This window comes from Schistocerca nitens, chromosome 7 (assembly GCF_023898315.1).
Source record: "Schistocerca nitens isolate TAMUIC-IGC-003100 chromosome 7, iqSchNite1.1, whole genome shotgun sequence".
Classification (NCBI taxonomy): domain Eukaryota; kingdom Metazoa; phylum Arthropoda; class Insecta; order Orthoptera; family Acrididae; genus Schistocerca; species Schistocerca nitens.
In genome coordinates this window covers 543,546,916-543,559,741 of record NC_064620.1, presented here as the reverse complement: position 1 = coordinate 543,559,741, position 12,826 = coordinate 543,546,916, and the positions used below count along the sequence as shown (strand labels likewise).

The 12,826-nt window shown below is 42.7% G+C and overlaps 1 protein-coding gene and 1 non-coding gene across 2 annotated transcripts in view; both read left to right on the top strand.

Annotated features, from left to right (window-relative positions):
* Positions 1–12,826, top strand: part of LOC126195260 (dachshund homolog 2) — a 1,077,114-nt gene that overhangs the window by 517,275 nt on the left and 547,013 nt on the right. The window lies entirely within an intron of this gene.
* On the top strand, positions 9,803–9,875 carry Trnaa-cgc (transfer RNA alanine (anticodon CGC)). The gene has a single exon. It is a non-coding gene; the product is annotated as a tRNA-Ala (tRNA).

Below are 12,826 nucleotides of genomic sequence, written 5' to 3'. Positions count from 1 at the left end.
GGTATCAGATAGACTATATAATGGTAAGACAGAGATTTAGGAACCAGGTTTTAAATTGTAAGATATTTCCAGGGGCAGATGTGGATTCTGACCACAATCTACTGGTTATGAACTGCAGATTGAAACTGAAGAAACTGCAAAAAGGTGGGAATTTAAGGAGATGGGACCTGGATAAATTGAAAGAACCAGAGGTTGTAGAGAGTTTCAGGGAGAGCATAAGGGAACAATTGACAGGAATGGGGGAAAGAAATACAGTAGAAGAAGAATGGGTAGCTCTGAGGGATGAAGTAGTGAAGGCAGCAGAGGATCAAGTAGGTAAAAAGACGAGGGCTAATAGAAATCCTTGGGTAACAGAAGAAATATTGAATTTAATTGATGAAAGGAGAAAATATAAAAATGCAGTAAATGAAGCAGGCAAAAGGGAATACAAACGTCTCAAAAATGAGATCGACAGAAAGTGCAAAATGGCTAAGCAGGGATGGCTAGAGGACAAATGTAAGGATGTAGAGGCTTGTCTCACTAGGGGTAAGATAGATACTGCCTACAGGAAAATTAAAGAGACCTTTGGAGAGAAGAAAACCACTTGTATGAATATCAATAGGTCAGATGGCAACCCAGTTCTAAGCAAAGAAGGGAAGGCAGAAAGGTGGAAGGAGTATATAGAGGGTTTATACAAGGGCGATGTACTTGAGGACAATATTATGGAAACGGAAGAGGATGTAGATGAAGATGAAATGGGAGATAAGATACTGCGTGAAGAGTTTGACAGAGCACTGAAAGACATGAGTCGAAACAAGGCCCCGGGAGTAGACAACATTCCATTAGAACTACTGATGGCCTTGGGAGAGCCAGTCATGACAAAACTCTACCATCTGGTGAGCAAGATGTATGAGACAGGCGAAATACCCACAGACTTCAAGAAGAATATAATAATTCCAATACCAAAGAAAGCAGGTGTTGAGAGATGTGAAAATTACCGAACTATCAGTTTAATAAGTCACAGCTGCAAAATACTAACGCGAATTCTTTACAGACGAATGGAAAAACTGGTAGAAGCGGACCTCGGGGAAGATCAGTTTGGATTCCGTAGAAATGTTGGAACACGTGAGGCAATACTAACCATACGACTTATCTTAGAAGAAAGATTAAGAAAAGGCAAACCTACGTTTCTAGCATTTGTAGATTTAGAGAAAGTTTTTGACAATGTTAACTGGAATACTCTCTTTCAAATTCTGAAGGTGGCAGGGGTAAAATACAGGGAGCGAAAGGCTATTTACAATTTGTACAGAAACCAGATGGCAGTTATAAGAGTCGAGGGGCATGAAAGGGAAGCAGTGGTTGGGAAAGGAGTGAGACAAGGTTGTAGCCTCTCCCCGATGTTATTCAATCTGTATATTGAGCAAGCAGTAAAGGAAACAAAAGAAAAATTCGGAGTAGGTATTAAAATTCATGGAGAAGAAGTAAAAACTTTGAGGTTCGCCGATGACATTGTAATTCTGTCAGAGCAAAGGACTTGGAATAGCAGTTGAACGGAATGGACAGTGTCTTGAAAGGAGGATATAAGATGAACATCAACAAAAGCAAAACGAGGATAATGGAATGTAGTCAAATTAAATCGGGTGATGCTGAGGGGATTAGATTAGGATATGAGACACTTAAAGTAGTAAAAGAGTTTTGCTATTTAGGGAGTAAAATAACTGATGATGGTCGAAGTAGAGAGGATATAAAATGTAGACTGGCAATGGCAAGGAAATCGTTTCTGAAGAAGAGAAATTTGTTAACATCGAGTATAGATTTAAGTGTCAGGAAGTCGTTTCTGAAAGTATTTGTATGGAGTGTAGGCATGTATGGAAGTGAAACATGGACGATAACCAGTTTGGACAAGAAGAGAATAGAAGCTTTCGAAATGTGGTGCTACAGAAGAATGCTGAAGATAAGGTGGGTAGATCACGTAACTAATGAGGAGGTATTGAATAGGATTGGGGAGAAGAGAAGTTTGTGGCACAACTTGACTAGAAGAAGGGATCGGTTGGTAGGACATGTTTTGAGGCATCAAGGGATCACAAATTTAGTATTGGAGAGCAGCGTGGAGGGTAAAAAGCGTAGAGGGAGACCAAGAGATCAGTACACTAAGCATATTCAGAAGGATGTAGGTTGCAGTAGGTACTGGGAGATGAAGAAGCTTGCACAGGATAGAGTAGCATGGAGAGCTACATCAAACCAGTCTCAGGACTGAAGACCACAACAACATGAATAATATCCTCATTTAGTTTATTCTCCCAAAAAATAAATTCAGTAACCTTGTAACCTCCCCACAAAATAAAATAATATTATGAATAATATCCTCATTTAGTGTATTCTCCCAAAAAATGAATTCAGTAATCTGGTAATAATATAATGTGAGTAACCTCTCAATTAAATTATTGTCGCTCACATATAACCTTTCAATAACTGACTGTGAATTTAAACTGGTATATTTTGGACGTCAGCAGTGCTGCGTCATGGCCCTGAAAGATCATTGTGAAAAAATTGAAAATTCTTACCTCAATTAGGTCGCCGGATAACGCATATACATCTGCTCTTACAATAAATTTTTCTGGCACAGCCCTGTGCAATGCTGGCCGATAGATTTGTCATTTATAAATGGAAACAACTGATTTTTCTTTTCTATAATCGGGATGACCAAGGATTGGAGAAATTAGTAAATTCTTTAAATTGTAATGAATGATCGTCAAAAGTTACTTTTTATAAGAAAGATTATTATTAAGAGATTTTTTTTAAACATTTACTTGGGACTTGATATAACAATATGCGCGAGGCTGCTTTTACCTTATACAATAATGCTCAGGCTCCGCCATCGCTGCACCACGACCGGCCCAGCCAGCACGATACACCAGACTGCTCGCTAGCAACTAACTGCTACTGCACAGTTCCTACTGCAGTCAACACTGCTCTTTGGTCTCAGATTCTCTTATAGCTTACATATCGCAGGCAGCGCGTGAGCAATCCATCGAAATTACATCTGCTCGAGTGCGCTAGCAACAAATTCCTTAATCATGGAGCTCTTACAGTAAAGGAAAAAGGAAAAATCCGAACATTGCAAATTTGTATCACACAAAAAATACTTTTTTTGTCATTTGTTATCTGACATCAGTCTTAAAATTAAAACATTACCGAAAGTCTTGGAATGCCCAGGACCGATATCTAGCCAGTATAAATGTCGACAACAGGCAAGATTCGTCGAAATTTTCGATTACCAGGATGGATGAACTATCTATAAACGTAGTTTGTCCGGAACGCTTGGTGAGTGAGTCTTAATCGCACTTATCTGGAATGTACGTCTTGTAGTCTCCTCGCAGTCTTCCTCTAAAGCCCCAGAACTACTTATGAATAACCTTGTTTTAATACTGTGTGTCGCACTGGGACTCGAACTCGGAACCTTCTGTTTAGCGGGCAGTGTCCATGACCTGCCCCCACTTCGTGCCTGAGCAACTCAGTCTTGTAAGAGCAATGCCAGTGAAAAGCAAAGTTTGAATCCCACTCTGGCAGGCATGTTTAATCTGTCACGAAGTTTGAAAACAGCGCTCATTCTGTTCCAGAGTGTAAGCTTCATTGTTTGTAAGAGCTCTGAAACACAGTAAAGTTGCCCCGAGCTTGAAGATTAAATACAAGCCGATTTTAGGCTCAGGACCATGACACAGCCGCTGGTTGATAAAATATAATAATACATTATCAACAACCGTTGTAGTTGCGTTGTTTTATTAGGCTAGTGAAGCAATATCAAAATAACGGCTGTTGGTACAGTATCATTACATAGCCCGAAGATTGGTTTGAACGCCACCATACTTTGCTACAGCTGGTCCTGTTGTAGGCGGTATGCCGCTGCCTTCTTCCGATCTCTCAATTGACTTACCTAGCCAGTTTAATGTGGGCTCCGAACTGTGGTCCAGGTTGACATCCTTCACATACGGTATATCTGTCATTGCTAGACGTGAAAAGGGTGATAAGTAACAGTTACAAATATTCTGTTTCAAAACTTCCCCTTCAAAAATAAACCTGTTCAGTTTAGAGTCATTTAAAGAAACGCAGGACAGACTTGTGCAAGTTAACTAAGAACAACAATTACTACCTGATGATGGAATACATTCTTCGAAACTGAAATAATATCTACAAATACATCATAGTCACAGCCATAGGGTTCTAAAAATATGTAAATTTATCGTGATTCCAAGCAGGTGAGTCCGTCGAAATTGTGCAGTGTTTTGATGAGCGTCAATCACTCTTAGTTTGGTCAGTTCGCCGGAAAAGACAAAATAGAGGTGTAAAATATACTAATGTTGACGCAGAAGTTCACAGAATTTGCCGACTTCAGCTGCTGCTCTCAGACAGACACAAGACAGCAATAAACAGGAAACTGTATCCGCAACAGTTACCTTCGATAACAGAAATTGTCTTTCTCATGCACGTCAACAGTAAGTGGTTTTACCTGCTCCAACATATATATGAAGACAACGATGTCTTTGATTGTGTAATCGAATAAATTGTGATGTTTCTACCCTCAGACTCACTACATTTCATTGGCTACATTACTGAGCGTTAACCTCTCTGTACAGTTTCGCTCTGACTGCCTTGACAGATTTTCTGTTAAAATATAGCAACGAGATAGCGTAGCAGGATAGTAATTGCATAATAACTAGCCAGCGCACTTCCACTGTTAGATTCGGGCAGTCTTGTATGCAAAGTAAACATCTCGGATGGAGAAACAAAGCACACAATGAAAATGACTCTTAAGAGTAACGTTACTGGTCGCAAGAGTTTTTCACTGCTGTTTGTGGTAACCGACGTGAAAGGTACTAGAACGTTATCTCAGCAGTGAACACAACAGAATGCGTGGCCAGTCTCTTTCTCTCATTGGTTGTTGTTCTGATAAAAACTGTCAGTCACATTGTTCGTCTGAATCATATGTAGATACGTTGAGAAGTTTCTCATGCCTCAATGTTTCTTTCACGTTACGATGGGCCGAAGATGGTGACATGCTAACCATTAAGTTACGGAGGCAGATAGGACCGTGATAATCCCAGAGTAGTCGTAGTTTCAACTGTAATAGATCGTGTGTCATGAAAATTCAGAGTATTTTAATCTACTGCATATAATTATGTAGCACGTTGTGCGTCACGAAATAGCTGCACCATAGATTTCAAAAAAATCTTCGCATCACACACGTTGTTCGAATTTCGTGCTTGAAAAAGTGCATGTGGGGCCCGCGACACCGTGTGTGCTACTCCTAACATTAGCGAACACAAGGGATCTCTTTTAAGTGAGGCACGAACTGTCTGCGATGCAGAAAAATCTGTCGCCAAAGTATCGCCAAGCTGGAAAATTGTATTACGCTTAAACAACACACAATAATCTTATAGAAGGGATGTGCCAGATTTCGGTTTTCCTGGGGAGAGGAAGAAGCCCTGGAGAATAGCTCCCTTAAACCGCTGAGCACACAGTTGAATCAATAGGGCTTCACGGTAAGGGCCACGCGCCTTCTCTGCCATTGTTACGTAATTGACGAAGAAAAGGAATGAAGTCTCCAGCACACAGACGAGAAGAATTTTCTGCCAAGGTACGACAGAAAATTAATCTACGCTATCTTAGGAAGCAGTGATTGGTTGAGAGCGTTCTGTCGTAATTTTGAAGTAGACATTGAACTTTGGCGTAAGGGAGAGCCCATTTAGTGAAGACAAGATTGGGTAATGATGATGCTGTTGAGAGCTTATGCCCCGGGCACAGTTAAAAAGAGAAGAGAAGCCCTGAGCAGCATACATTTTTCAGTAAGTTGGCACGAGAGTTGAAGACTGTTAGTGGGAAACCGCTAGTTTGAGAACCCAGCTCAAATTTTTCCTGGAAGACATTTTCTAATTCGCACAGAAATACGTTCGGTAAGTTCGATTGACTCGATTACCTCACTCGCTAAAATAAAACCAAATAACGACAGGAACTGTTCGTGTAAGAGGATTCAGGCTTGTTTACGTAATCTTGCCATCCTGAATGTTCCTTAAGTAATTCCACAAATACAAAAGATGTTCTGTGGAAATCTGCTCCAAAATATTTAGACTCCAATCTTTATCAAGAAACTTAATCAACAGCTAATGGATATTACGGTTGCCAGAATAGGAAACAAAAACATGAGGAAGAACCTCTAAATCATTCCTAATTTCCATAATCCATGTTAACAGCTCCTTTCTGCTTCGAGAAATGGGTGAATATTTTGTTTGGTTAGTCTATGTTTCGTTCGTTCGGTATAGATGACCAAGAAACGTGAGACACCTGCTAGCCATTGTCTCCGAAATTCTTTCCAGTTTCTGGTAGACTTGCTTTTATTTTCCATCCGCCTCCAGCTCCAAACTGCTCCACCGATTTATCTTAAATCGTCCTTCCAACACGTCTAGCTCTTTTAGGTTATGACTTACCATGAGGCATTTACCGGCGTAAAGATATTCTCCCACGGCTCAAACAAAAAGTGTCCTTATTTGTAATCGTTTAATACCTCCTGTTAATTATATCTGGTGTACCCCCCACCATCCCCCCCATCCCACACACACCACACACACACACACACACGCACACACACACACACACACACACACACACACACACACACACCCTTGAGTATAGGATGAGTGTTTTTAATAGTGTTTTTCCTTTGTAGACTTGTTAGATTTTGCCAGTATCGCCCCAATAAATCGAAGTCCGTCACCTGCTTTAGCCTGTCATTCTATTTCATATTCCCACAGATCATTACACCGAGATATTTCTATGAGTCTACTATTTCCAGTTGTGACTCATTGACATACTACTTTTGAGAGTTTTATTGCGTGAACAATTTTATATTTTGTAACGCTTAAAGCAATTTACTAATGTTTGCACCACTATGAAATCTTATCAAAATCTGACTGAATATTCGTGCAGCTTTTTTCAGACAGATAAGAGCACTACCTGCAAAAATTCCGCTATCGTTAACATGGTCTTCCAACTCATTCATATGTAAAATTATACTGGGGAGCACCTGAAGCTACTATTGCATCAGTCGATTTATTATTGTTTTCATTTATTTATTCTTTCGGCATTTGCAAAGGCGATCACCACATAATGCATTAACTATATTATTCTTATAGCTCTGTACTGAGTTGCAATATTCTTTACATATGCTCTTATGACGCTATACAATATTACACTTATTATATGAATGCATGATGTCTGCTCTTTCGGACATGTGTGGAAGAACAGACACCAGGCATTCGTATATTGGTTCGTCTCTACGGGCAATGAATCCACCACGTTCAGTGTGGATGCACAATTACGTTAGACCTCCTACGGGAATCTCAAATGTAGCGAGCATGGAGGACATGGACGGAGACTGTGAAAAGAGGCTCTAGGTGCGAATGTGGTTCCACTGGGAGGAGTGGCGAGATAGTCCGCGTAATGAGGATAAACGGTGTGTGCGAGTGGCCCAGCGGATGCCGGCACGGTAGCTCAGCGTGTTGGGTCAGAGAGCTAGTTGGCCTCTGAAATAAAAAAAAAAAAACTGAGTGAAAGGATCAACAGCGAACCTGAACCGATGTCATGTGACGTCCGCAACGACAAAAAAAAAAAAAAAAAAAAAAAGCGGCTAACGCACCTGCCTCATAAGCAGGAGATCCCGGGTCGAATCTCAGTCCAGCGCATATTTTTACTCGCCACTGCTGATTCCGCATTAAGGTCCGATGCAGCTGATATCAACAGTTCCTTCCATTTCCTTTCCTTTCTCCCTTCTACACCTTCGATTTCCATAATTAAACATATTATTTAGCCACTCTGTGGACGAGTCAGAGAGTCTGTTTATGTCCTTCAGTACACTCCCCTTAGCTGTGTGTGCTTCACTCACAGAGTATGGTCCATTGACTGGATATCCTCGTACTCGTATTCAAGACTGTCTAATAGACCCCACTTCCTTACCTCTACCAGAACTAGTTCTGACACGAATCCAACGATCTTATTGTTGGGGTCGTGATACGTCGGTGACTTTACATCGAATGTAATACGCTGCGCCCTTCCACCCCAGAAATCCTCAAGCAAGTCACAGTATTGCTGTTCCAAGGTATGACGTCGAAGGGCCTCGTTTAAGTGACTAACCTGTACGCAGTTGACAGTAGTTACCGTTGTCAAGGACAGGAATACAGCTCACGTGGAGGTCGACCCATCAGTAGCGGGAGAGTCGACAGGTGTTCGGAGTCGGTGAGACCCCCTGGTCCTACAGGGTCAGAGGTCGCGACCCACTGCTACGACACCCGGGCAGACATCGCTCTACCGCCCCGAGGCGCCAGTCGTACGGCTTTAAGCTCGCAAATCCACTTAGCTCGCTTCCAGCAGACACTCGACAAAATTCTTTTGGCCTCCCCTGCCCCCCTCCACCATCTTAACTCAGTTAGACAATCGGCGTAGCCGGCAACGAGGACTCTTCCCGTGTCTACCTTTTCGCTCCCTCGCTGCTTGCGCCTCTTATCCAATTTCTGGGGCGGTGGCAGCTTTCCTCTGGACGCTCGTCCTCCTAATGCTATCAAGTTACCGTCGCGAGCTTCCGCTTCGGTATATCTGAGTCTGCTGTCACCCTCTCCTTGTGATTCACTGGAAACGGCACTTGGAAAAAAGAACTCCAGTTTCGTGGTCTGCATAGTAATACAGAAATCGTCCTTAATGAAGTTCCTGCTGTTACTGAAATCTCTTATGTTCTGTTCTTTCCCTTTTGCCTTCTTCGTTGATGTCTGTCCGTGTTATCAAGGCGAACATTTCTTAAGTAACATAACTGCAGCAAGCCACACTTTTTGAATGAACAGTTTATTTCATCGTCAAGAGTTTCAGACCTAGACCAGTCGTCTGAGGGCAGCGAGGACTTCTCACAGAGGTCTGATTCATGTATACGTGACATTTTCCTAACCGTGAGACGGACTGAGCTGCAAGTGACATACCAGTATTGTACGAGAAATCCTTGATGGCCTCTGATGATGGGCCTAGACTCGAAACTCATTACAGTGAAATAAATCGTTCTTTCAAAAATTGTGGCTGTTTGCAGTTTTCTCCCTTGGCACAATCGCCGAAAACAATCGGGCTGTTCAGATGCCATCGTGGATAAAATAATATCCACTTTTTTTTCATTCAACGCTTTTCCGTCGTTCCAGATAGAGGAGCTATTAGTTCAGGCAACATTTCATATTATACTTGCAGACTGTTATTGTTTTTCGCAAGAATTACGTGCTTATTTTCAAATTCCTAGTATTGAAGCTCACGAGTTATTTTGTAACATCTCAAAAGTACTTTAATCGGAGATGATCCTTGGTGCCCGCATCTCGTGGTCGTGCGGTAGCGTTCTCGCTTCCCACGCCCGGGTTCGATTCCCGGGTTCGATTCCCGGCGGGGTCAGGGATTTTCTCTGCCTCGTGATGGCTGGGTGTTGTGTGATGTCCTTAGGTTAGTTAGGTTTAAGTAGTTCTAAGTTCTAGGGGACTGATGACCATAGCTGTTAAGTCCCATAGTGCTCAGAGCCATTTGAACCATTTTGATCCTTGGTGTACACAGAATTTTAATGTTATGTATTGAATTATGTTGAAATTGCTGCTTATCCAACTGTTCATCAAATACAGGTTCTTTTCCGTGTTTTTCCGTTGCTCTCGATCATGTTAGGAACGAACTTTGAAAACCATTCGCCACTTAGTGATTCCTGTGAGATTATTCGTCATTCACTAGTAGCTAGTAAAGTGACGAGGGAGTTCCACCGAGCGAGGTGGTGCAGTGGTTAGCACACTGGACTCGCATTCGGGAGGACGACGGTTCAATCCCGTCTCCAGCCATCCTGATTTAGGTTTTCCGTGATTTCCCTAAATCGTTTCAGGCAAATGCCGGGATGGTTCCTTTGAAAGGGCACGGCCGATTTCCTTGCCAATCCTTCCATAACCCGAGCTTGCGCTCCGTCTCTAATGACCTCGTTGTCGACGGGACGTTAAACACTAACCACCACCACCACCACCACCACCAGGGAGTTCCACAGTTATAGTCCATGCAAATTGAGCTTCTTTCACACTTTATTGCCAATCTGAGCGAATGTCCTATTGCCTTTGACCGAGACGTCGACAAAACATTAACCAGTAATCTTCCTTCTTCGAATCTTATTGGTGCCTCCCCATTTCTCGCTAACCAAACTTACTATAAGAAATTCGATTGGAAAAAGATGTGATAGGCGATTGAATCTCAAAAATGGAGAGTGCATATGGTCTTACTAAAAACTTTTATGCCAGACGGTGCATGTCCTGGCATTCCAAAATAAGGCACTATAACACTGTGCTCAAAACAGAATGCCTGTACGCTAGTGAATGTCTGTCGATGAACAACAGTCTAGCGAAGGAGATACCGGAAACCTACAAAAGATCGCGGGTGCGATCCACACGGAGCCCTTCTGGAAATTTCGGAGCAACAAAGAAATCCACCAGAATGTGCGGAGGTCTCGGAGACCACGAAGAAAAGGAGGTTGATATTACGTGGACATTTGTTGGGAGTGGATAGACTAACTAAACAAATATTGCATTACCTCTGGAACAAGAAGACCACGACAACGTGGATTAAAGAACCTCAGAAAGATCTGCAAAGGTCCAACACCCCGGAAGGCCTCATGTTAGAGTGAACATGTTTCGAAACTGACAAGATAATCTGGAAGGGTTTAAAATCGAAAGAGAAACTAGAGACCGGAAGGAAATGAACGGAAGAACAAAAGCAACAGCAAAGCTACGTTATGAAGGAGTATTGGAGACAGTGGGAGCTCCTGATAAGGAGGACAAAATTAAGTCGTAGCGCGATCCTAAGGTGACAATTCATCAATAAAAATTAAAGTAAAAAATTAAAAAAGTAAAAGAACCAGAGCGAGATCCAGGGTGCCCGAGGAGAAATGTTCAGTGTTAAGGTTCAAAAATGGCTCTGAGCACTATGGGACTTAACTGCTGTGGTCATTAGTCCCCTAGAACTTAGAACTACTTAAACCTAACTAACCTAAGGACATCACACACATCCATGCCCGAGGCAGGATTCGAACCTGCGATCATAGCGGTCGCGCGGTTCCAGACTGTAACGCCTAGAACCGCTCGGCCACTCCGGCCGGCTCAGTATTAAGGGATGTGACGTGAATCAGTTTAAGATGCATACCTGTAAGATGCAAACCTTAAGAGCTACTGTGAAACAAATCTCTTAAATCTCTTCTGCTGAAAGCTCTTTACTTTCCATGTTTTGTGAGGAACCAAAAACAAAAAAAAAAATAAATAAATAGAATAAAATCAGTAAACATTGGTCTAAAAGAAAAACCTTCAGAGCTAAGCGCACTTGTTCAGTAAAATGTACGTGTTTGACAGTAGCGAAGATGAACAAGTGCTCATAGCTCTTACGTTATCAATTTTAGAGCCCATATTTTCTACACTTATATGTTTCGAATGGTAGTTCCTGTCATACCCCTGAATATCGACCAACCAGAAGGGCATCCCCTGTATAAGTGGAAAGCAACCACAGGTCTCATGGTTTCGTACAGTAAGAAGCGAGACGTCTAACGTCGTTTCTACCAGGAATGAATACATGATCGATCAGATCGGAACTCGCTAGAATACCCAGTGCATGAAGTATGCGTTTTCAGCCAAAGATCTAGAGGAGCAGCAGCTGTGTCTTTCTTCTCAGAACAGGCTCATTTTTTCACGTTCGTACCTTCAGCCGCGTTATGACAAAGCCCGTTGTTAACAGAAGAAGAGAGAAAGAAAACATTTCGGAGAGTCGCTGAGCGAGCTGTTGTCTGGGGTGTCGCAGAGGCTGACTGGCTAATTCTGTTTACCGGAGGAGGTAGCGACGGAAAGGCCGGCGTCTGATGAAGTGAGATTAACGCAACGGCCCTGAGCGCGCGTCTCGCATAGAAAGGCGCCAACCTCCCAGCTGGGGCGTTCTTCACGACTCGTCCGATTATGATTTATCTCGCGCGAACGGCGAAAACACGCCGGCAGCGCGGAGGCGCAAAGAGCCAAACGTCTCCCACGAAGGGAATTTTTAGCGGGAAAACGTATTTTCTTTCGTGACGGAGGGGACTGTCTCGGAGACTGGCAAAGAGCTAAAGCAACGGTATCGCTGATGAACGGCCACAAACGACGTCAAGTGTGTTGTGTGAGCAGCACGTAGAATCTGGAACCCGTTTCTCGAACACAGGGGCCATTACTTGTAAATAAATTGTTCGTACAGTACTGTGGCCTCATAGCTAATCGCTGCCGACATCTCGGGCAAAACATTCTAGGTTGCCCAATAGCTTCAGTTCGGTGGGCGATTCTGAGATCGAACGTTTTCACTGATCACGACGTCAGATATAGAAACAGGCTTGTCCAATTTTACTGAGCCTATCTCTGCAACATTCTAGAAACCTCCCGTGTACATAGGCGTTCCGATTGCCGTTTGACCGCAAGGGTATCATTACACTGGTGAGGAGTATAGCCGTTATGAACGTGAAACGGCAGAAAAACCAGTTTGTTGAATTTTCTAGTTTTTCAGCAAAAAATTTCCCTCGCTACGTGGCTGTCAATCTCATTTGTACGGTAGATACGACCCTGCTGCTCAAGGGATCTCTGTCACTGAACAATTACATATGTAAAAGTGGAATGCGAAATTTATTACGTATACTGGCAGAGCTTCTCTGCCGTGACTTTGTTGGGAGATAGGAGGCACGAAGTGAGAAAAGAGGCACAGAGTGTGAGAACGACAGTACAGGTCAGAATGTCTATGGAGCCAT